Source organism: Schistocerca gregaria, unplaced genomic scaffold (genome assembly GCF_023897955.1).
Source record: "Schistocerca gregaria isolate iqSchGreg1 unplaced genomic scaffold, iqSchGreg1.2 ptg000180l, whole genome shotgun sequence".
Taxonomy (NCBI): Eukaryota; Metazoa; Arthropoda; class Insecta; order Orthoptera; family Acrididae; genus Schistocerca; species Schistocerca gregaria.
This window is the reverse complement of record NW_026061730.1, coordinates 670709-694302: the sequence shown is the minus strand read 5'-3', so window position 1 is coordinate 694302 and position 23594 is coordinate 670709. Positions and strand designations below refer to the sequence as shown.

Below are 23594 nucleotides of genomic sequence, written 5' to 3'. Positions count from 1 at the left end.
AAGCACCCTCCTCCCACACCTACACTTAATTTAGAAACAGTACAAATGTTCCCATAAGATTCTCAAGCCTACGTCGGAAAGATCTGCCTTGCGCCGATTTCACGTAAATCCCACTGCACGTTCCCATTCTTTGCCTGCAGTCGGCTGCTACTGGTGTTGCTGGTTGTGACTGCTGATAACAGATGCCGTAGCAATCAATTCATGGAGTGAGTTGTATGTTTTGCGATAGTCTGTCTCTGACAAGGAAGCACAGGTGATATAGGTGCGAACACAGGAAGCTTGCAGCCCCTCGCTGCCTGCAGACACAGAGCAGCCACACTAGGAGAGCGGCCTAAGCCGTAGGCGAAATGTGCTCATTCGCTTTGGCGCGACGTCGAACTATAAATAAGGCTGTCACCAGCGTGAGCGTCGTGTAAAGTCGGAAAAGTCATCTGCATGGGTGATTGCCAAGTTTGGGGAGCGATTCGTAGTACTATCAGTGCAATGGAGACGCGGAAACTTGTTGTGTCCCAGTGTTTTGCAGTTGGACGACAAGAGTTTTACACAGTAGCAAAGAGCGAGGCACTGAGTTGGCATGAACAATGGAGAGCACAATGGGGCTCGAGATGTGCTTGTTACCTCAGGTGCTGTGTGATTGTCGACAAGGAGTGAAATGGACCAATTTGTGACCGCCCTTTCAATTTAAGACGTTCAAAACAGACGGAATTTGCATTCGTAATACCAGAGTATCGAAACTACTTGGAACAATTGTGTATATGAACGTGTCCGCGCCTTTGTATTCTGGTACCTTCGCCGCTACAAAAAACCAACCATCGTGTCCGTGCACATCAGAGTCGCAAAGAATGGAGAATAGCCAGGCTTGGTCGTGTGTGTAGCTGTAGCTCAGTTGACAGATCGTTCGCTTAGCGTGTGAACGGTCTCGGGTTCAAGCCCCGGCTCCTCCATGTTTTGTGGTCAGTACATGGTAAGTGTTGGTCGCGGCGAACATAAACGCACGCAAGAAGTTGCAAAACCAGCGTCACAGACTGATATGATGTATACTGTCATAAGGAGAGCAAGATGTAAGTGTGGGGACCGGCTGTTATCGTGGTGTCATCGAGTGCAGATCCGTCTTAGGTATCACGGCTTAACGTCATTGAAGTCTAGAGAGTGGACAACACGTTCGTCTTACTCAGAGCGGTGTCTGAACTCTATTTTCGACGTTATGCGTGCCACTTTCATTGTGGCCAACTACGATTCGATACAGAATGCACGAAACCTGAAAGACACCCTCACTGATACATAGAGAGTAGTGTTTGTCTGCGGAATAATGGGAGTGCAAGGGTCTGTGACGTTGATATGACTGTATGTAGCACTACTAGTTAACGGGGGGGTGTGCGTAGCTCAGATGGTAGAGCGCTCGCTTAGCGTGCGAGAGGTACTGGGATCGATACCCAGCGCCTCCAGAATTTTTAACACACCTACATGCGCACCTTGCCATGCAAGTGGAATAATTCCCAATTGGCGAGCGTGCTTTTATTCGTGCGCAGGAAGCACCCTCCTCCCACACCTACACTTAATTTAGAAACAGTACAAATGTTCCCATAAGATTCTCAAGCCTACGTCGGAAAGATCTGCCTTGCGCCGATTTCACGTAAATCCCAGTGCACGTTCCCATTCTTTGCCTGCAGTCGGCTGCTACTGGTGTTGCTGGTTGTGACTGCTGATAACAGATGCCGTAGCAATCAATTCATGGAGTGAGTTGTATGTTTTGCGATAGTCTGTCTCTGACAAGGAAGCACAGGTGATATAGGTGCGAACACAGGAAGCTTGCAGCCCCTCGCTGCCTGCAGACACAGAGCAGCCACACTAGGAGAGCGGCCTAAGCCGTAGGCGAAATGTGCTCATTCGCTTTGGCGCGACGTCGAACTATAAATAAGGCTGTCACTAGCGTGAGCGTCGTGTAAAGTCGGAAAAGTCATCTGCATGGGTGATTGCCAAGTTTGGGGAGCGATTCGTAGTACGATCAGTGCAATGGAGACGCGGAAACTTGTTGTGTCCCAGTGTTTTGCAGTTGGACGACAAGAGTTTTACACAGTAGCAAAGAGCGAGGCACTGAGTTGGCATGAACAATGGAGAGCACAATGGGGCTCGAGATGTGCTTGTTACCTCAGGTGCTGTGTGATTGTCGACAAGGAGTGAAATGGACCAATTTGTGACCGCCCTTTCAATTTAAGACGTTCAAAACAGACGGAATTTGCATTCGTAATACCAGAGCATCGAAACTACTTGGAACAATTGTGTATATGAACGTGTCCGCGCCTTTGTATTCTGGTACCTTCGCCGCTACAAACCAACCAACCATCGTGTCCGTGCACATCAGAGTCGCAAAGAATGGAGAATAGCCAGGCTTGCTCGTGTGTGTAGCTGTAGCTCAGTTGACAGATCGTTCGCTTAGCGTGTGAACGGTCTCGGGTTCAAGCCCCGGCTCCTCCATGTTTTGTGGTCAGTACATGGTAAGTGTTGGTCGCGGCGAACATAAACGCACGCAAGAAGTTGCAAAACCAGCGTCACAGACTGATATGATGTATACTGTCATAAGGAGAGCAAGATGTAAGTGTGGGGACCGGCTGTTATCGTGGTGTCATCGAGTGCAGATCCGTCTTAGGTATCACGGCTTAACGTCATTGAAGTCTAGAGAGTGGACAACACGTTCGTCTTACTCAGAGCGGTGTCTGAACTCTATTTTCGACGTTATGCGTGCCACTTTCATTGTGGCGAACTACGATTCGATACAGAATGCACGAAACCTGAAAGACACCCTCACTGATACATAGAGAGTAGTGTTTGTCTGCGGAATAATGGGAGTGCAAGGGTCTGTGACGTTGATATGACTGTATGTAGCACTACTAGTTAACGGGGGGGTGTGCGTAGCTCAGATGGTAGAGCGCTCGCTTAGCGTGCGAGAGGTACTGGGATCGATACCCAGCGCCTCCAGAATTTTTAACACACCTACATGCGCACCTTGCCATGCAAGTGGAATAATTCCCAATTGGCGAGCGTGCTTTTATTCGTGCGCAGGAAGCACCCTCCTCTCACACCTACACTTAATTTAGAAACAGTACAAATGTTCCCATAAGATTCTCAGGCCTACGTCGGAAAGATCTGCCTTGCGCCGATTTCACGTAAATCCCACTGCACGTTCCCATTCTTTGCCTGCAGTCGGCTGCTACTGGTGTTGCTGGTTGTGACTGCTGATAACAGATGCCGTAGCAATCAATTCATGGAGTGAGTTGTATGTTTTGCGATAGTCTGTCTCTGACAAGGAAGCACAGGTGATATAGGTGCGAACACAGGAAGCTTGCAGCCCCTCGCTGCCTGCAGACACAGAGCAGCCACACTAGGAGAGCGGCCTAAGCCGTAGGCGAAATGTGCTCATTCGCTTTGGCGCGACGTCGAACTATAAATAAGGCTGTCACCAGCGTGAGCGTCGTGTAAAGTCGGAAAAGTCATCTGCATGGGTGATTGCCAAGTTTGGGGAGCGATTCGTAGTACGATCAGTGCAATGGAGACGCGGAAACTTGTTGTGTCCCAGTGTTTTGCAGTTGGACGACAAGAGTTTTACACAGTAGCAAAGAGCGAGGCACTGAGTTGGCTTGAACAATGGAGAGCACAATGGGGCTCGAATGTGCTTGTTACCTCAGGTGCTGTGTGATTGTCGACAAGGAGTGAAATTGACCAATTTGTGACCGCCCTTTTAATTTAAGACGTTCAAAACAGACGGAATTTGCATTCGTAATACCAGAGCATCGAAACTACTTGGAACTCTTGTGTATATGAACGTGTCCGCGTCTTTGTATTCTGGTACCTTCGCCGCTACAAACCAACCAACCATCGTGTCCGTGCACATCAGAGTCGCAAAGAATGGAGAATAGCCAGGCTTGGTCGTGTGTGTAGCTGTAGCTCAGTTGACAGATCGTTCGCTTAGCGTGTGAACGGTCTCGGGTTCAAGCCCCGGCTCCTCCATGTTTTGTGGTCAGTACATGGTAAGTGTTGGTCGCGGCGAACATAAACGCACGCAAGAAGTTGCAAAACCAGCGTCACAGACTGATATGATGTATACTGTCATAAGGAGAGCAAGATGTAAGTGTGGGGACCGGCTGTTATCGTGGTGTCATCGAGTGCAGATCTGTCTTAGGTATCACGGCTTAACGTCATTGAAGTCTAGAGAGTGGACAACACGTTCGTCTTACTCAGAGCGTTGTCTGAACTCTATTTTCGACGTTATGCGTGCCACTTTCATTGTGGCCAACTACGATTCGATACAGAATGCACGAAACCTGAAAGACACCCTCACTGATACATAGAGAGTAGTGTTTGTCTGCGGAATAATGGGAGTGCAAGGGTCTGTGACGTTGATATGACTGTATGTAGCACTACTAGCTATCGGGTGGGGGTGGGCGTAGCTCAGATGATATAGCGCTCACTTAGCGTGCGAGAGGTACTGGGATCGATACCCAGCGCCTCCAGAATTTTTAACACACCTACATGGGCACCTTGCCATGCTAGTGGAATAATTCCCAATTGGCGAGCGTGCTTTTATTCGTGCGCAGGAAGCACCCTCCTCCCACACCTACACTTAATTTAGAAACAGTACAAATGTTCCCATAAGATTCTCAGGCCTACGTCGGAAAGATCCGCCTTGCGCCGATTTCACGTAAATCCCACTGCACGTTCCCATTCTTTGCCTGCAGTCGGCTGCTACTGATGTTGCTGGTTGTGACTGCTGATAACAGATGCCGTAGCAATCAATTCATGGAGCGAGTTGTATGTTTTGCGATAGTCTGTCTCTGACAAGGAAGCACAGGTGATATAGGTGCGAACACAGGAATCTTGCAGCCCCTCGCTGCCTGCAGACACAGAGCAGCCACACTAGGAGAGCGGCCTAAGCCGTAGGCGAAATGTGCTCATTCGCTTTGGCGCGACGTCGAACTGTAAATAAGGCTGTCACTAGCGTGAGCGTCGTGTAAAGTCGGAAAAGTCATCTGCATGGGTGATTGCCAAGTTTGGGGAGCGATTCGTAGTACGATCAGTGCAATGGAGACGCGGAAACTTGTTGTGTCCCAGTGTTTTGCAGTTGGACGACAAGAGTTTTACACAGTAGCAAAGAGCGAGGCACTGAGTTGGCATGAACAATGGAGAGCACAATGGGGCTCGAGATGTGCTTGTTACCTCAGGTGCTGTGTGATTGTCGACAAGGAGTGAAATGGACCAATTTGTGACCGCCCTTTCAATTTAAGACGTTCAAAACAGACGGAATTTGCATTCGTAATACCAGAGCATCGAAACTACTTGGAACTCTTGTGTATATGAACGTGTCCGCGCCTTTGTATTCTGGTACCTTCGCCGCTACAAACCAACCAACCATCGTGTCCGTGCACATCAGAGTCGCAAAGAATGGAGAATAGCCAGGCTTGGTCGTGTGTGTAGCTGTAGCTCAGTTGACAGATCGTTCGCTTAGCGTGTGAACGGTCTCGGGTTCAAGCCCCGGCTCCTCCATGTTTTGTGGTCAGTTCATGGTAAGTGTTGGTCGCGGCGAACATAAACGCACGGAAGAAGTTGCAAAACCAGCGTCACAGACTGATATGATGTATACTGTCATAAGGAGAGCAAGATGTAAGTGTGGGGACCGGCTGTTATCGTGGTGTCATCGAGTGCAGATCTGTCTTAGGTATCACGGCTTAACGTCATTGAAGTCTAGAGAGTGGACAACACGTTCGTCTTACTCAGAGCGATGTCTGAACTCTATTTTCGACGTTATGCGTGCCACTTTCATTGTGGCCAACTACGATTCGATACAGAATGCACGAAACCTGAAAGACACCCTCACTGATACATAGAGAGTATTGTTTGTCTGCGGAATAATGGGAGTGCAAGGGTCTGTGACGTTGATATGACTGTATGTAGCACTACTAGTTAACGGGGGGATGGGCGTAGCTCAGATGGTAGAGCGCTCTCTTAGCGTGCGAGAGGTACTGGGATCGATACCCAGCGCCTCCAGAATTTTTAACACACCTACATGCGCACCTTGCCATGAAAGTGGAATAATTCCCAATTGGCGAGCGTGCTTTTATTCGTGCGCAGGAAGCACCCTCCTCCCACACCTACACTTAATTTAGAAACAGTACAAATGTTCCCATAAGATTCTCAAGCCTACGTCGGAAAGATCTGCCTTGCGCCGATTTCACGTAAATCCCACTGCACGTTCCCATTCTTTGCCTGCAGTCGGCTGCTACTGGTGTTGCTGGTTGTGACTGCTGATAACAGATGCCGTAGCAATCAATTCATGGAGTGAGTTGTATGTTTTGCGATAGTCTGTCTCTGACAAGGAAGCACAGGTGATATAGGTGCGAACACAGGAAGCTTGCAGCCCCTCGCTGCCTGCAGACACAGAGCAGCCACACTAGGAGAGCGGCCTAAGCCGTAGGCGAAATGTGCTCATTCGCTTTGGCGCGACGTCGAACTATAAATAAGGCTGTCACTAGCGTGAGCGTCGTGTAAAGTCGGAAAAGTCATCTGCATGGGTGATTGCCAAGTTTGGGGAGCGATTCGTAGTACGATCAGTGCAATGGAGACGCGGAAACTTGTTGTGTCCCAGTGTTTTGCAGTTGGACGACAAGAGTTTTACACAGTAGCAAAGAGCGAGGCACTGAGTTGGCATGAACAATGGAGAGCACAATGGGGCTCGAGATGTGCTTGTTACCTCAGGTGCTGTGTGATTGTCGACAAGGAGTGAAATGGACCAATTTGTGACCGCCCTTTCAATTTAAGACGTTCAAAACAGACGGAATTTGCATTCGTAATACCAGAGCATCGAAACTACTTGGAACAATTGTGTATATGAACGTGTCCGCGCCTTTGTATTCTGGTACCTTCGCCGCTACAAACCAACCAACCATCGTGTCCGTGCACATCAGAGTCGCAAAGAATGGAGAATAGCCAGGCTTGATTGTGTGTGTAGCTGTAGCTCAGTTGACAGATCGTTCGCTTAGCGTGTGAACGGTCTCGGGTTCAAGCCCCGGCTACTCCATGTTTTGTGGTCAGTGCATGGTAAGTGTTGGTCGCGGCGAACATAAACGCACGCAAGAAGTTGCAAAACCAGCGTCACAGACTGATATGATGTATACTGTCATAAGGAGAGCAAGATGTAAGTGTGAGGACCGGCTTTTATCGTGGTGTCATCGAGTGCAGATCTGTCTTAGGTATCACGGCTTAACGTCATTGAAGTCTAGAGAGTGGACAACACGTTCGTCTTACTCAGAGCGGTGTCTGAACTCTATTTTCAACGTTATGCGTGCCACTTTCATTGTGGCCAACTACGATTCGATACAGAATGCACGAAACCTGAAAGACACCCTCACTGATACATAGAGAGTAGTGTTTGTCTGCGGAATAATGGGAGTGCAAGGGTCTGTGACGTTGATATGACTGTATGTAGCACTACTAGTTAACGGGGGGGTGGGCGTAGCTCAGATGGTAGAGCGCTCGCTTAGCGTGCGAGAGGTACTGGGATCGATACCCAGCGCCTCCAGAATTTTTAACACACCTACATGCGCACCTTGCCATGCAAGTGGAATAATTCCCAATTGGCGAGCGTGCTTTTATTCGTGCGCAGGAAGCACCCTCCTCCCACACCTACACTTAATTTAGAAACAGTACAAATGTTCCCATAAGATTCTCAGGCCTACGTCGGAAAGATCTGCCTTGCGCCGATTTCACGTAAATCCCACTGCACGTTCCCATTCTTTGCCTGCAGTCGGCTGCTACTGATGTTGCTGGTTGTGACTGCTGATAACAGATGCCGTAGCAATCAATTCATGGAGCGAGTTGTATGTTTTGCGATAGTCTGTCTCTGACAAGGAAGCACAGGTGATATAGGTGCGAACACAGGAAGCTTGCAGCCCCTCGCTGCCTGCAGACACAGAGCAGCCACACTAGGAGAGCGGCCTAAGCCGTAGGCGAAATGTGCTCATTCGCTTTGGCGCGACGTCGAACTATAAATAAGGCTGTCACTAGCGTGAGCGTCGTGTAAAGTCGGAAAAGTCATCTGCATGGGTGATTGCCAAGTTTGGGGAGCGATTCGTAGTACGATCAGTGCAATGGAGACGCGGAAACTTGTTGTGTCCCAGTGTTTTGCAGTTGGACGACAAGAGTTTTACACAGTAGCAAAGAGCGAGGCACTGAGTTGGCATGAACAATGGAGAGCACAATGGGGCTCGAGATGTGCTTGTTACCTCAGGTGCTGTGTGATTGTCGACAAGGAGTGAAATGGACCAATTTGTGACCGCCCTTTCAATTTAAGACGTTCAAAACAGACGGAATTTGCATTCGTAATACCAGAGCATCGAAACTACTTGGAACTCTTGTGTATATGAACGTGTCCGCGCCTTTGTATTCTGGTACCTTCGCCGCTACAAACCAACCAACCATCGTGTCCGTGCACATCAGAGTCGCAAAGAATGGAGAATAGCCAGGCTTGGTCGTGTGTGTAGCTGTAGCTCAGTTGACAGATCGTTCGCTTAGCGTGTGAACGGTCTCGGGTTCAAGCCCCGGCTCCTCCATGTTTTGTGGTCAGTACATGGTAAGTGTTGGTCGCGGCGAACATAAACGCACGGAAGAAGTTGCAAAGCCAGCGTCACAGACTGATATGATGTATACTGTCATAAGGAGAGCAAGATGTAAGTGTGGGGACCGGCTGTTATCGTGGTGTCATCGAGTGCAGATCTGTCTTAGGTATCACGGCTTAACGTCATTGAAGTCTAGAGAGTGGACAACACGTTCGTCTTACTCAGAGCGATGTCTGAACTCTATTTTCGACGTTATGCGTGCCACTTTCATTGTGGCCAACTACGATTCGATACAGAATGCACGAAACCTGAAAGACACCCTCACTGATACATAGAGAGTAGTGTTTGTCTGCGGAATAATGGGAGAGCAAGGGTCTGTGACGTTGATATGACTGTATGTAGCACTACTAGTTAACAGGGGGGTGGGCGTAGCTCAGATGGTAGAGCGCTCGCTTAGCGTGCGAGAGGTACTGGGATCGATACCCAGCGCCTCCAGAAGTTTTAACACACCTACATGCGCACCTTGCCATGCAAGTGGAATAATTCCCAACCAGCAGAGGTGTGTAGGCAGATACGAGCGAACGATTAACATCCACAATTGGCGAGCGTGCTTTTATTCGTGCGCAGGAAGCACCCTCCTCCCACACCTACACTTAATTTAGAAACAGTACAAATGTTCCCATAAGATTCTCAGGCCTACGTCGGAAAGATCTGCCTTGCGCCGATTTCACGTAAATCCCACTGCACGTTCCCATTCTTTGCCTGCAGTCGGCTGCTACTGGTGTTGCTGGTTGTGACTGCTGATAACAGATGCCGTAGCAATCAATTCATGGAGTGAGTTGTATGTTTTGCGATAGTCTGTCTCTGACAAGGAAGCACAGGTGATATAGGTGCGAACACAGGAAGCTTGCAGCCCCTCGCTGCCTGCAGACACAGAGCAGCCACACTAGGAGAGCGGCCTAAGCCGTAGGCGAAATGTGCTCATTCGCTTTGGCGCGACGTCGAACTATAAATAAGGCTGTCACTAGCGTGAGCGTCGTGTAAAGTCGGAAAAGTCATCTGCATGGGTGATTGCCAAGTTTGGGGAGCGATTCGTAGTACGATCAGTGCAATGGAGACGCGGAAACTTGTTGTGTCCCAGTGTTTTGCAGTTGGACGACAAGAGTTTTACACAGTAGCAAAGAGCGAGGCACTGAGTTGGCATGAACAATGGAGAGCACAATGGGGCTCGAGATGTGCTTGTTACCTCAGGTGCTGTGTGATTGTCGACAAGGAGTGAAATGGACCAATTTGTGACCGCCCTTTCAATTTAAGACGTTCAAAACAGACGGAATTTGCATTCGTAATACCAGAGCATCGAAACTACTTGGAACTCTTGTGTATATGAACGTGTCCGCGCCTTTGTATTCTGGTACCTTCGCCGCTACAAACCAACCAACCATCGTGTCCGTGCACATCAGAGTCGCAAAGAATGGAGAATAGCCAGGCTTGGTCGTGTGTGTAGCTGTAGCTCAGTTGACAGATCGTTCGCTTAGCGTGTGAACGGTCTCGGGTTCAAGCCCCGGCTCTTCCATGTTTTGTGGTCAGTACATGGTAAGTGTTGGTCGCGGCGAACATAAACGCACGCAAGAAGTTGCAAAACCAGCGTCACAGACTGATATGATGTATACTGTCATAAGGAGAGCAAGATGTAAGTGTGGGGACCGGCTGTTATCGTGGTGTCATCGAGTGCAGATCTGTCTTAGGTATCACGGCTTAACGTCATTGAAGTCTAGAGAGTGGACAACACGTTCGTCTTACTCAGAGCGATGTCTGAACTCTATTTTCGACGTTATGCGTGCCACTTTCATTGTGGCCAACTACGATTCGATACAGAATGCACGAAACCTGAAAGACACCCTCACTGATACATAGAGAGTAGTGTTTGTCTGCGGAATAATGGGAGTGCAAGGGTCTGTGACGTTGATATGACTATATGTACCACTACTAGTTAACAGGGGCGTGGGCGTAGCTCAGATGGTAGAGCGCTCGCTTAGCGTGCGAGAGATACTGGGATCGATACCCAGCGCCTCCAGAATTTTTAACACACCTACATGCGCACCTTGCCATGCAAGTGGAATAATTCCCAACCAGCAGAGGTGTGTAGGCAGATACGAGCGAACGATTAACATCCACAATTGGCGAGCGTGCCTTTATTCGTACGCAGGAAGCACCCTCCTCCCACACCTACACTTAATTTAGAAACAGTACAAATGTTCCCATAAGATTCTCATGCCTACGTAGGAAAGATCTGCCTTGCGCCGATTTCACGTAAATCCCACTGCACGTTCCCATTCTTTGCCTGCAGTCGGCTGCTACTGGTGTTGCTGGTTGTGACTGCTGATAACAGATGCCGTAGCAATCAATTCATGGAGTGAGTTGTATGTTTTGCGATAGTCTGTCTCTGACAAGGAAGCACAGGTGATATAGGTGCGAACACAGGAAGCTTGCAGCCCCTCGCTGCCTGCAGACACAGAGCAGCCACACTAGGAGAGCGGCCTAAGCCGTAGGCGAAATGTGCTCATTCGCTTTGGCGCGACGTCGAACTATAAATAAAGCTGTCACTAGCGTGAGCGTCGTGTAAAGTCGGAAAAGTCATCTGCATGGGTGATTGCCAAGTTTGGGGAGCGATTCGTAGTACGATCAGTGCAATGGAGACGCGGAAACTTGTTGTGTCCCAGTGTTTTGCAGTTGGACGACAAGAGTTTTACACAGTAGCAAAGAGCGAGGCACTGAGTTGGCATGAACAATGGAGAGCACAATGGGGCTCGAGATGTGCTTGTTACCTCAGGTGCTGTGTGATTGTCGACAAGGAGTGAAATGGACCAATTTGTGACCGCCCTTTCAATTGAAGACGTTCAAAACAGACGGAATTTGCATTCGTAATACCAGAGCATCGAAACTACTTGGAACTCTTGTGTATATGAACGTGTCCGCGCCTTTGTATTCTGGTACCTTCGCCGCTACAAACCAACCAACCATCGTGTCCGTGCACATCAGAGTCGCAAAGAATGGAGAATAGCCAGGCTTGGTCGTGTGTGTAGCTGTAGCTCAGTTGACAGATCGTTCGCTTAGCGTGTGAACGGTCTCGGGTTCAAGCCCCGGCTCTTCCATGTTTTGTGGTCAGTACATGGTAAGTGTTGGTCGCGGCGAACATAAACGCACGCAAGAAGTTGCAAAACCAGCGTCACAGACTGATATGATGTATACTGTCATAAGGAGAGCAAGATGTAAGTGTGGGGACCGGCTGTTATCGTGGTGTCATCGAGTGCAGATCTGTCTTAGGTATCACGGCTTAACGTCATTGAAGTCTAGAGAGTGGACAACACGTTCGTCTTACTCAGAGCGATGTCTGAACTCTATTTTCGACGTTATGCGTGCCACTTTCATTGTGGCCAACTACGATTCGATACAGAATGCACGAAACCTGAAAGACACCCTCACTGATACATAGAGAGTAGTGTTTGTCTGCGGAATAATGGGAGTGCAAGGGTCTGTGACGTTGATATGTCTGTATGTAGCACTACTAGTTAACAGGGGGGTGGGCGTAGCTCAGATGGTAGAGCGCTCGGTTGGCGTGCGAGAGATACTGGGATCGATACCCAGCGCCTCCAGAATTTTTAACACACCTACATGCGCACCTTGCCATGCAAGTGGAATAATTCCCAACCAGCAGAGGTGTGTAGGCAGATACGAGCGAACGATTAACATCCACAATTGGCGATCGTGCTTTTATTCGTGCGCAGGAAGCACCCTCCTCCCACTTCTACACTTAATTTAGAAACAGTACAAATGTTCCCATAAGATTCTCAGGCCTACGTCGGAAAGATCTGCCTTGCGCCGATTTCACGTAAATCCCACTGCACGTTCCCATTCTTTGCCTGCAGTCGGCTGCTACTGGTGTTGCTGGTTGTGACTGCTGATAACAGATGCCGTAGCAATCAATTCATGGAGTGAGTTGTATGTTTTGCGATAGTCTGTCTCTGACAAGGAAGCACAGGTGATATAGGTGCGAACACAGGAAGCTTGCAGCCCCTCGCTGCCTGCAGACACAGAGCAGCCACACTAGGAGAGCGGCCTAAGCCGTAGGCGAAATGTGCTCATTCGCTTTGGCGCGACGTCGAACTATAAATAAGGCTGTCACTAGCGTGAGCGTCGTGTAAAGTCGGAAAAGTCATCTGCATGGGTGATTGCCAAGTTTGGGGAGCGATTCGTAGTACGATCAGTGCAATGGAGACGCGGAAACTTGTTGTGTCCCAGTGTTTTGCAGTTGGACGACAAGAGTTTTACACAGTAGCAAAGAGCGAGGCACTGAGTTGGCATGAACAATGGAGAGCACAATGGGGCTCGAGATGTGCTTGTTACCTCAGGTGCTGTGTGATTGTCGACAAGGAGTGAAATGGACCAATTTGTGACCGCCCTTTCAATTTAAGACGTTCAAAACAGACGGAATTTGCATTCGTAATACCAGAGCATCGAAACTACTTGGAACTCTTGTGTATATGAACGTGTCCGCGCCTTTGTATTCTGGTACCTTCGCCGCTACAAACCAACCAACCATCGTGTCCGTGCACATCAGAGTCGCAAACAATGGAGAATAGCCAGGCTTGGTCGTGTGTGTAGCTGTAGCTCAGTTGACAGATCGTTCGCTTAGCGTGTGAACGGTCTCGGGTTCAAGCCCCGGCTCCTCCATGTTTTGTGGTCAGTACATGGTAAGTGTTGGTCGCGGCGAACATAAACGCACGCAAGAAGTTGCAAAACCAGCGTCACAGACTGATATGATGTATACTGTCATAAGGAGAGCAAGATGTAAGTGTGGGGACCGGCTGTTATCGTGGTGTCATCGAGTGCAGATCTGTCTTAGGTATCACGGCTTAACGTCATTGAAGTCTAGAGAGTGGACAACACGTTCGTCTTACTCAGAGCGATGTCTGAACTCTATTTTCGACGTTATGCGTGCCACTTTCATTGTGGCCAACTACGATTCGATACAGAATGCACGAAACCTGAAAGACACCCTCACTGATACATAGAGAGTAGTGTTTGTCTGCGGAATAATGGGAGTGCAAGGGTCTGTGACGTTGATATGACTGTATGTAGCACTACCAGTTAACAGGGGGGTGGGCGTAGCTCAGATGGTAGAGCGCTCGCTTAGCGTGCGAGAGGTACTGGGATCGATACCCAGCGCCTCCAGAATTTTTAACACACCTACATGCGCACCTTGCGATGCAAGTGGAATAATTCCCAACCAGCAGAGGTGTGTAGGCAGATACGAGCGAACGATTAACATCCACAATAGGCGAGCGTGCTTTTATTCGTGCGCAGGAAGCACCCTCCTCCCACACCTATACTTAATTTAGAAACAGTACAAATGTTCCCATAAGATTCTCAGGCCTACGTCGGAAAGATCTGCCTTGCGCCGATTTCACGTAAATCCCACTGCACGTTCCCATTCTTTGCGTGCAGTCGGCTGCTACTGGTGTTGCTGGTTGTGACTGCTGATAACGGATGCCGTAGCAATCAATTCATGGAGTGAGTTGTATGTTTTGCGATAGTCTGTCTCTGACAAGGAAGCACAGGTGATATAGGTGCGAACACAGGAAGCTTGCAGCCCCTCGCTGCCTGCAGACACAGAGCAGCCACACTAGGAGAGCGGCCTAAGCCGTAGGCGAAATGTGCTCATTCGCTTTGGCGCGACGTCGAACTATAAATAAGGCTGTCACTAGCGTGAGCGTCGTGTAAAGTCGGAAAAGTCATCTGCATGGGTGATTGCCAAGTTTGGGGAGCGATTCGTAGTACGATCAGTGCAATGGAGACGCGGAAACTTGTTGTGTCCCAGTGTTTTGCAGTTGGACGACAAGAGTTTTACACAGTAGCAAAGAGCGAGGCACTGAGTTGGCATGAACAATGGAGAGCACAATGGGGCTCGAGATGTGCTTGTTACCTCAGGTGCTGTGTGATTGTCGACAAGGAGTGAAATGGACCAATTTGTGACCGCCCTTTCAATTTAAGACGTTCAAAACAGACGGAATTTGCATTCGTAATACCAGAGCATCGAAACTACTTGGAACTCTTGTGTATATGAACGTGTCCGCGCCTTTGTATTCTGGTACCTTCGCCGCTACAAACCAACCAACCATCGTGTCCGTGCACATCAGAGTCGCAAAGAATGGAGAATAGCCAGGCTTGGTCGTGTGTGTAGCTGTAGCTCAGTTGACAGATCGTTCGCTTAGCGTGTGAACGGTCTCGGGTTCAAGCCCCGGCTCCTCCATGTTTTGTGGTCACTACATGGTAAGTGTTGGTCGCGGCGAACATAAACGCACGCAAGAAGTTGCAAAACCAGCGTCACAGACTGATATGATGTATACTGTCATAAGGAGAGCAAGATGTAAGTGTGGGGACCGGCTGTTATCGTGGTGTCATCGAGTGCAGATCTGTCTTAGGTATCACGGCTTAACGTCATTGAAGTCTAGAGAGTGGACAACACGTTCGTCTTACTCAGAGCGATGTCTGAACTCTATTTTCGACGTTATGCGTGCCACTTTCATTGTGGCCAACTACGATTCGATACAGAATGCACGAAACCTGAAAGACACCCTCACTGATACATAGAGAGTAGTGTTTGTCTGCGGAATAATGGGAGTGCAAGGGTCTGTGACGTTGATATGACTGTATGTAGCACTACTAGTTAACAGGGGGGTGGGCGTAGCTCAGATGGTAGAGCACTCGCTTAGCGTGCGAGAGGTACTGGGATCGATACCCAGCGCCTCCAGAATTTTTAACACACCTACATGCGCACCTTGCGATGCAAGTGGAATAATTCCCAACCAGCAGAGGTGTGTAGGCAGATACGAGCGAACGATTAACATCCACAATTGGCGAGCGTGCTTTTATTCGTGCGCAGGAAGCACCCTCCTCCCACACCTACACTTAATTTAGAAACAGTACAAATGTTCCCATAAGATTCTCAGGCCTACGTCGGAAAGATCTGCCTTGCGCCGATTTCACGTAAATCCCACTGCACGTTCCCATTCTTTGCCTGCAGTCGGCTGCTACTGGTGTTGCTGGTTGTGACTGCTGATAACAGATGCCGTAGCAATCAATTCATGGAGTGAGTTGTATGTTTTGCGATAGTCTGTCTCTGACAAGGAAGCACAGGTGATATAGGTGCGAACACAGGAAGCTTGCAGCCCCTCGCTGCCTGCAGACACAGAGCAGCCACACTAGGAGAGCGGCCTAAGCCGTAGGCGAAATGTGCTCATTCGCTTTGGCGCGACGTCGAACTATAAATAAGGCTGTCACTAGCGTGAGCGTCGTGTAAAGTCGGAAAAGTCATCTGCATGGGTGATTGCCAAGTTTGGGGAGCGATTCGTAGTACGATCAGTGCAATGGAGACGCGGAAACTTGTTGTGTCCCAGTGTTTTGCAGTTGGACGACAAGAGTTTTACACAGTAGCAAAGAGCGAGGCACTGAGTTGGCATGAACAATGGAGAGCACAATGGGGCTCGAGATGTGCTTGTTACCTCAGGTGCTGTGTGATTGTCGACAAGGAGTGAAATGGACCAATTTGTGACCGCCCTTTCAATTTAAGACGTTCAAAACAGACGGAATTTGCATTCGTAATACCAGAGCATCGAAACTACTTGGAACTCTTGTGTATATGAACGTGTCCGCGCCTTTGTATTCTGGTACCTTCGCCGCTACAAACCAACCAACCATCGTGTCCGTGCACATCAGAGTTGCAAACAATGGAGAATAGCCAGGCTTGGTCGTGTGTGTAGCTGTAGCTCAGTTGGCAGATCGTTCGCTTAGCGTGTGAACGGTCTCGGGTTCAAGCCCCGGCTCCTCCACGTTTTGTGGTCAGTGCATGGTAAGTGTTGGTCGCGGCGAACATAAACGCACGCAACAAGTTGCAAAACCAGCGTCACAGACTGATATGATGTATACTGTCTTAAGGAGAGCAAGATGTAAGTGTGGGGACCGGCTGTTATCGTGGTGTCATCGAGTGCAGATCTGTCTTAGGTATCACGGCTTAACGTCGTTGAAGTCTAGAGAAGGGACAACACGTTCGTCTTACTCAGAGCGGTGTCTGAACTCTATTTTCGACGTTATGCGTGCCACTTTCATTGTGGCCAACTACGATTCGATACAGAATGCACGAAACCTGAAAGACTACCTCACTGATACATAGAGAGTAGTGTTTGTCTGCGGAATAATGGGTGTGCAAGGGTCTGTGACGTTGATATGACTGTATGTAGCACTACTAGTTATCGGGGGGGTGGGCGTAGCTCAGATGGTAGAGCGCTCGCTTAGCGTGCGAGAGGTACTGGGATCGATACCCAGCGCCTCCAGAATTTTTAACACACCTCCATGCGCACCTTGCCATGCAAGTGGAATAATTCCCAACCGGCAGAGGTGTGTAGGCAGATACAAGCGAACGTTTAGCATCCACAATTGGCGAGCGTGCTTTTATTAGTGCGCAGGAAGCACCCTCCTCCCCCACCTACACTTAATTTAGAAACAGTACAAATGTTCCCATAAGATTCTCAAGCCTACGTCGGAAAGATCTGCCTTGCGCCGATTTCACGTAAATCCCACTGCACGTTCCCATTCTTTGCGTGCAGTCGGCTGCTACTGGTGTTGCTGGTTGTGACTGCTGATAACAGATGCCGTAGCAATCAATTCATGGAGTGAGTTGTATGTTTTGCGATAGTCTGTCTCTGACAAGGAAGCACAGGTGATATAGGTGCGAACACAGGAAGCTTGCAGCCCCTCGCTGCCTGCAGACACAGAGCAGCCACACTAGAAGAGCGGTCTAAGCCGTAGGCGAAATGTGCTCATTCGCTTTGGCGCGATGTCGAACTGTAAATAAGGCTGTCACTAGCGAGAGCGTTGCGTGAGCGTCGTGTAAAGTCGGAAAAGTCATCTGCATGGGTGATTGCCAAGTTTGGGGAGCGTTTCATAGTACGATCAGTGCAATGGAGATTCGGAAACTTGTTGTGTCCCAGTGTTTTGCAGTTGGACGACAAGAGTTTTACACAGTAGCAAAGAGCGAGGCACTGAGTTGGCATGAACAATGGAGAGCACAATGGGGCTCGAGATGTGCTTGTTACCTCAGGTGCTGTGTGATTGTCGACAAGGAGTGAAATGGACCAATTTGTGACCGCCCTTTCAATTTAAGACGTTCAAAACAGACGGAATTTGCATTCGTAATACCAGAGCATCGAAACTACTTGGAACTCTTGTGTATATGAACGTGTCCGCGCCTTTGTATTCTGGTACCTTCGCCGCTACAAACCAACCAACCATCGTGTCCGTGCACATCAGAGTTGCAAACAATGGAGAATAGCCAGGCTTGGTCGTGTGTGTAGCTGTAGCTCAGTTGGCAGATCGTTCGCTTAGCGTGTGAACGGTCTCGGGTTCAAGCCCCGGCTCCTCCACGTTTTGTGGTCAGTGCATGGTAAGTGTTGGTCGCGGCGAACATAAACGCACGCAACAAGTTGCAAAACCAGCGTCACAGACTGATATGATGTATACTGTCTTAAGGAGAGCAAGATGTAAGTGTGGGGACCGGCTGTTATCGTGGTGTCATCGAGTGCAGATCTGTCTTAGGTATCACGGCTTAACGTCATTGAAGTCTAGAGAAGGGACAACACGTTCGTCTTACTCAGAGCGGTGTCTGAACTCTATTTTCGACGTTATGCGTGCCACTTTCATTGTGGCCAACTACGATTCGATACAGAATGCACGAAACCTGAAAGACTACCTCACTGATACATAGAGAGTAGTGTTTGTCTGCGGAATAATGGGAGTGCAAGGGTCTGTGACGTTGATATGACTGTATGTAGCACTACTAGTTATCGGGGGGGTGGGCGTAGCTCAGATGGTAGAGCGCTCGCTTAGCGTGCGAGAGGTACTGGGATCGATACCCAGCGCCTCCAGAATTTTTAACACACCTCCATGCGCACCTTGCCATGCAAGCGGAATAATTCCCAACCGGCAGAGGTGTGTAGGCAGATACAAGCGAACGTTTAGCATCCACAATTGGCGAGCGTGCTTTTATTCGTGCGCAGGAAGCACCCTCCTCCCCCACCTACACTTAATTTAGAAACAGTACAAATGTTCCCATAAGATTCTCAAGCCTACGTCGGAAAGATCTGCCTTGCGCCGATTTCACGTAAATCCCACTGCACGTTCCCATTCTTTGCGTGCAGTCGGCTGCTACTGGTGTTGCTGGTTGTGACTGCTGATAACAGATGCCGTAGCAATCAATTCATGGAGTGAGTTGTATGTTTTGCGATAGTCTGTCTCTGACTAGGAAGCACAGGTGATATAGGTGCGAACACAGGAAGCTTGCAGCCCCTCGCTGCCTGCAGACACAGAGCAGCCACACTAGAAGAGCGGTCTAAGCCGTAGGCGAAATGTGCTCATTCGCTTTGGCGCGATGTCGAACTGTAAATAAGGCTGTCACTAGCGTGAGCGTTGCGTAAAGTCGGAAAAGTCATCTGCATGGGTGATTGCCAAGTTTGGGGAGCGTTTCATAGTACGATCAGTGCAATGGAGATGCGGAAACTTGTTGTGTCCCAGTGTTTTGCAGTTGGACGACAAGAGTTTTACACAGTAGCAAAGAGCGAGGCACTGAGTTGGCATGAACAATGGAGAGCACAAGGGGGCTCGAGATGTGCTTGTTACCTCAGGTGCTGTGTGATTGTCGACAAAGAGTGAAATGGACCAATTTGTGACCGCCCTTTCAATTTAAGACGTTCAAAACAGACGGAATTTGCATTCGTAATACCAGAGCATCGAAACTACTTGGAACTCTTGTGTATATGAACGTGTCCGCGCCTTTGTATTCTGGTACCTTCGCCGCTACAAACCAACCAACCATCGTGTCCGTGCACATCAGAGTTGCAAACAATAGAGAATAGCCAGGCTTGGTCGTGTGTGTAGCTGTAGCTCAGTTGGCAGATCGTTCGCTTAGCGTGTGAACGGTCTCGGGTTCAAGCCCCGGCTCCTCCATGTTTTGTGGTCAGTGCATGGTAAGTGTTGGTCGCGGCGAACATAAACGCACGCAAGAAGTTGCAAAACCAGCGTCACAGACTGATATGATGTATACTGTCTTAAGGAGAGCAAGATGTAAGTGTGGGGACCAGCTGTTATCGTGGTGTCATCGAGTGCAGATCTGTCTTAGGTATCACGGCTTAACGTCATTGAAGTCTAGAGAAGGGACAACACGTTCGTCTTACTCAGAGCGGTGTCTGAACTCTATTTTCGACGTTATGCGTGCCACTTTCATTGTGGCCAACTACGATTCGATACAGAATGCACGAAACCTGAAAGACACCCTCACTGATACATAGAGAGTAGTGTTTGTCTGCGGAATAATGGGAGTGCAAGGGTCTGTGACGTTGATATGACTGTATGTAGCACTACTAGTTATCGGGGGGGTGGGCGTAGCTCAGATGGTAGAGCGCTCGCTTAGCGTGCGAGAGGTGCTGGGATCGATACCCAGCGCCTCCAGAATTTTTAACACACCTCCATGCGCACCTTGCCATGCAAGTGGAATAATTCCCAACCGGCAGAGGTGTGTAGGCAGATACAAGCGAACGTTTAGCATCCACAATTGGCGAGCGTGCTTTTATTCGTGCGCAGGAAGCACCCTCCTCCCACACCTACACTTAATTTAGAAACAGTACAAATGTTCCCATAAGATTCTCAAGCCTACGTCGGAAAGATCTGCCTTGCGCCGATTTCACGTAAATCCCACTGCACGTTCCCATTCTTTGCGTGCAGTCGGCTGCTACTGGTGTTGCTGGTTGTGACTGCTGATAACAGATGCCGTAGCAATCAATTCATGGAGTGAGTTGTATGTTTTGCGATAGTCTGTCTCTGACAAGGAAGCACAGGTGATATAGGTGCGAACACAGGAAGCTTGCAGCCCCTCGCTGCCTGCAGACACAGAGCAGCCACACTAGAAGAGCGGTCTAAGCCGTAGGCGAAATGTGCTCATTCGCTTTGGCGCGACGTCGAACTGTAAATAAGGCTGTCACTAGCGAGAGCGTTGCGTGAGCGTCGTGTAAAGTCGGAAAAGTCATCTGCATGGGTGATTGCCAAGTTTGGGGAGCGTTTCGTAGTACGATCAGTGCAATGGAGATGCGGAAACTTGTTGTGTCCCAGTGTTTTGCAGTTGGACCACAAGAGTTTTACACAGTAGCAAAGAGCGAGGCACTGAGTTGGCATGAACAATGGAGAGCACAATGGGGCTCGAGATGTGCTTGTTACCTCAGGTGCTGTGTGATTGTCGACAAGGAGTGAAATGGACCAATTTGTACCGCCCTTTCAATTTAAGACGTTCAAAACAGACGGAATTTGCATTCGTAATACCAGAGCATCGAAACTACTTGGAACTCTTGTGTATATGAACGTGTCCGCGCCTTTGTATTCTGGTACCTTCGCCGCTACAAACCAACCAACCATCGTGTCCGTGCACATCAGAGTCGCAAGTAATGGAGAATAGCCAGGCTTGGTCGTGTGTGTAGCTGTAGCTCAGTTGGCAGATCGTTCGCTTAGCGTGTGAACGGTCTCGGGTTCAAGCCCCGGCTCCTCCATGTTTTGTGGTCAGTGCATGGTAAGTGTTGGTCTCGGCGAACATAAACGCACGCAAGAAGTTGCAAAACCAGCGTCACAGACTGATATGATGTATACTGTCATAAGGAGAGCAAGATGTAAGTGTGAGGACCGGCTGTTATCGTGGTGTCATCGAGTGCAGATCTGTCTTAGGTATCACGGCTTAACGTCATTGAAGTCTAGAGGTGGACAACACGTTCGTCTTACTCAGAGCGGTGCCTGAACTCTATTTTCGACGTTATGCGTGCCACTTTCATTGTGGCCAACTACGATTCGATACAGAATGCACGAAACCTGAAAGACACTCTCACTGATACATAGAGAGTAGTGTTTGTCTGCGGAATAATGGGAGTGCAAGGGTCTGTAACGTTGATATGTCTGTATATAGCACTATTAGTTATCGGGGGTGGGCGTAGCTCAGATGGTAGAGCGCTCGCTTAGCGTGCGAGAGGTGCTGGGATCGATACCCAGCGCCTCCAGAATTTTTAACACACCTACATGCGCACCTTGCCATGCAAGTGGAATAATTCCCAACCGGCAGAGGTGTGTAGGCAGATACAAGCGAACGATTAGCATCCACAATTGGCGAGCGTGCTTTTATTCGTGCGCAGGAAGCACTCTCCTCCCACACCTACACTTAATTTAGAAACAGTAAAAATGTTCCCATAAGATTCTCAAGCCTACGTAGGAAAGATCTGCCTTGCGCCGATTTCACGTAAATCCCACTGCACGTTCCCATTCTTTGCGTCAGTCGGCTGCTACTGGTGTTGCTGGTTGTGACTGCTGATAACAGATGCCGTAGCAATCAATTCATGGAGTGAGTTGTATGTTTTGCGATAGTCTGTCTCTGACAAGGAAGCACAGGTGATATAGGTGCGAACACAGGAAGCTTGCAGCCTCTCGCTGCCTGCAGACACAGAGCAGCCACACTAGAAGAGCGGCCTAAGCCATAGGCGAAATGTGCTCATTCGCTTTGGCGCGACGTCGAACTGTAAATAAGGCTGTCACTAGCGTGAGCGTCGTGTAAAGTCGGAAAAGTCATCTGCATGGGTGATTGCCAAGTTTGGGGAGCGTTTCGTAGTACGATCAGTGCAATGGGGACGCGGAAACTTGTTGTGTCCCAGTGTTTTGCAGTTGGACGACAAGAGTTTTACACAGTAGCAAAGAGCTAAGCACTGAGTTGGCATGAACAATGGAGAGCACAATGGGGCTCGAGATGTGCTTGTTACCTCAGGTGCTGTGTGATTGTCGACAAGGAGTGAAATGGACCAATTTGTGACCGCCCTTTCAATTTAAGACGTTCAAAACAGACGGAATTTGCATTCGTAATACCAGAGCATCGAAACTACTTGGAACTCTTGTGTATATGAACGTGTCCGCGCCTTTGTATTCTGGTACCTTCGCCGCTACAAACCAACCAACCATCGTGTCCGTGCACATCAGAGTCGCAAATAATGGAGAATAGCCAGGCTTGGTCGTGTGTGTAGCTGTAGCTCAGTTGGCAGATCGTTCGCTTAGCGTGTGAACGGTCTCGGGTTCAAGCCCCGGCTCCTCCATGTTTTGTGGTCAGTGCATGGTAAGTGTTGATCGCGGCGAACATAAACGCACGCAAGAAGTTGCAAAACCAGCGTCACAGACTGATATGATGTATACTGTCATAAGGAGAGCAAGATGTAAGTGTGAGGACCGGCTGTTATCGTGGTGTCATCGAGTGCAGATCTGTCTTAGGTATCACGGCTTAACGTCATTGAAGTCTAGAGGTGGACAACACGTTCGTCTTACTCAGAGCGGTGTCTGAACTCTATTTTCGACGTTATGCGTGCCACTTTCAATGTGGCCAACTACGATTCGATACAGAATGCACGAAACCTGAAAGACACTCTCACTGATACATAGAGAGTAGTGTTTGTCTGCGGAATAATGGGAGTGCAAGGGTCTGTAACGTTGATATGACTGTATGTAGCACTATTAGTTATCGGTGGGGGGGTGGGCCTAGCTCAGATGGTAGAGTGCTCGCTTAGCGTGCGAGAGGTACTGGGATCGATACCCAGCGCCTCCAGAATTTTTAACACACCTACATCCGCACCTTGCCATGCAAGTGGAATAATTCCCAACCGGCAGAGGTGTGTAGGCAGATACAAGCGAACGATTAGCATCCACAATTGGCGAGCGTGCTTTTATTCGTGCGCAGGAAGCACCCTCCTCCCACACCTACACTTAATTTAGAAACAGTACAAATGTTCCCATAAGATTCTCAAGCCTACGTCGGAAAGATCTGCCTTGCGCCGATTTCACGTAAATCCCACTGCACGTTCCCATTCT

At 49.0% G+C, this 23594-nt stretch overlaps 10 non-coding genes across 10 annotated transcripts; all 10 read left to right on the top strand.

Annotated features, from left to right (window-relative positions):
* Nucleotides 1–1369: 1369 nt before the first annotated feature.
* Nucleotides 1370–1445, top strand: Trnaa-agc (transfer RNA alanine (anticodon AGC)). The gene has a single exon. It is a non-coding gene; the product is annotated as a tRNA-Ala (tRNA).
* Nucleotides 1446–2900: 1455 nt separating this feature from the next.
* On the top strand, nt 2901–2976 carry Trnaa-agc (transfer RNA alanine (anticodon AGC)). The gene has a single exon. It is a non-coding gene; the product is annotated as a tRNA-Ala (tRNA).
* A 4520-nt stretch (nt 2977–7496) lies between these two features.
* Nucleotides 7497–7570, top strand: Trnaa-agc (transfer RNA alanine (anticodon AGC)). The gene has a single exon. It is a non-coding gene; the product is annotated as a tRNA-Ala (tRNA).
* A 1457-nt stretch (nt 7571–9027) lies between these two features.
* On the top strand, nt 9028–9101 carry Trnaa-agc (transfer RNA alanine (anticodon AGC)). The gene has a single exon. It is a non-coding gene; the product is annotated as a tRNA-Ala (tRNA).
* Nucleotides 9102–13764: 4663 nt separating this feature from the next.
* Trnaa-agc (transfer RNA alanine (anticodon AGC)) lies at nt 13765–13838 on the top strand. The gene has a single exon. It is a non-coding gene; the product is annotated as a tRNA-Ala (tRNA).
* Nucleotides 13839–15343: 1505 nt separating this feature from the next.
* On the top strand, nt 15344–15417 carry Trnaa-agc (transfer RNA alanine (anticodon AGC)). The gene has a single exon. It is a non-coding gene; the product is annotated as a tRNA-Ala (tRNA).
* Nucleotides 15418–16922: 1505 nt separating this feature from the next.
* Trnaa-agc (transfer RNA alanine (anticodon AGC)) lies at nt 16923–16996 on the top strand. Its single transcript has one exon. It is a non-coding gene; the product is annotated as a tRNA-Ala (tRNA).
* Nucleotides 16997–18512: 1516 nt separating this feature from the next.
* Trnaa-agc (transfer RNA alanine (anticodon AGC)) lies at nt 18513–18586 on the top strand. Its single transcript has one exon. It is a non-coding gene; the product is annotated as a tRNA-Ala (tRNA).
* A 1505-nt stretch (nt 18587–20091) lies between these two features.
* Nucleotides 20092–20165, top strand: Trnaa-agc (transfer RNA alanine (anticodon AGC)). Its single transcript has one exon. It is a non-coding gene; the product is annotated as a tRNA-Ala (tRNA).
* Nucleotides 20166–21677: 1512 nt separating this feature from the next.
* Trnaa-agc (transfer RNA alanine (anticodon AGC)) lies at nt 21678–21751 on the top strand. Its single transcript has one exon. It is a non-coding gene; the product is annotated as a tRNA-Ala (tRNA).
* The last annotated feature ends 1843 nt before the right edge of the window (nt 21752–23594 follow it).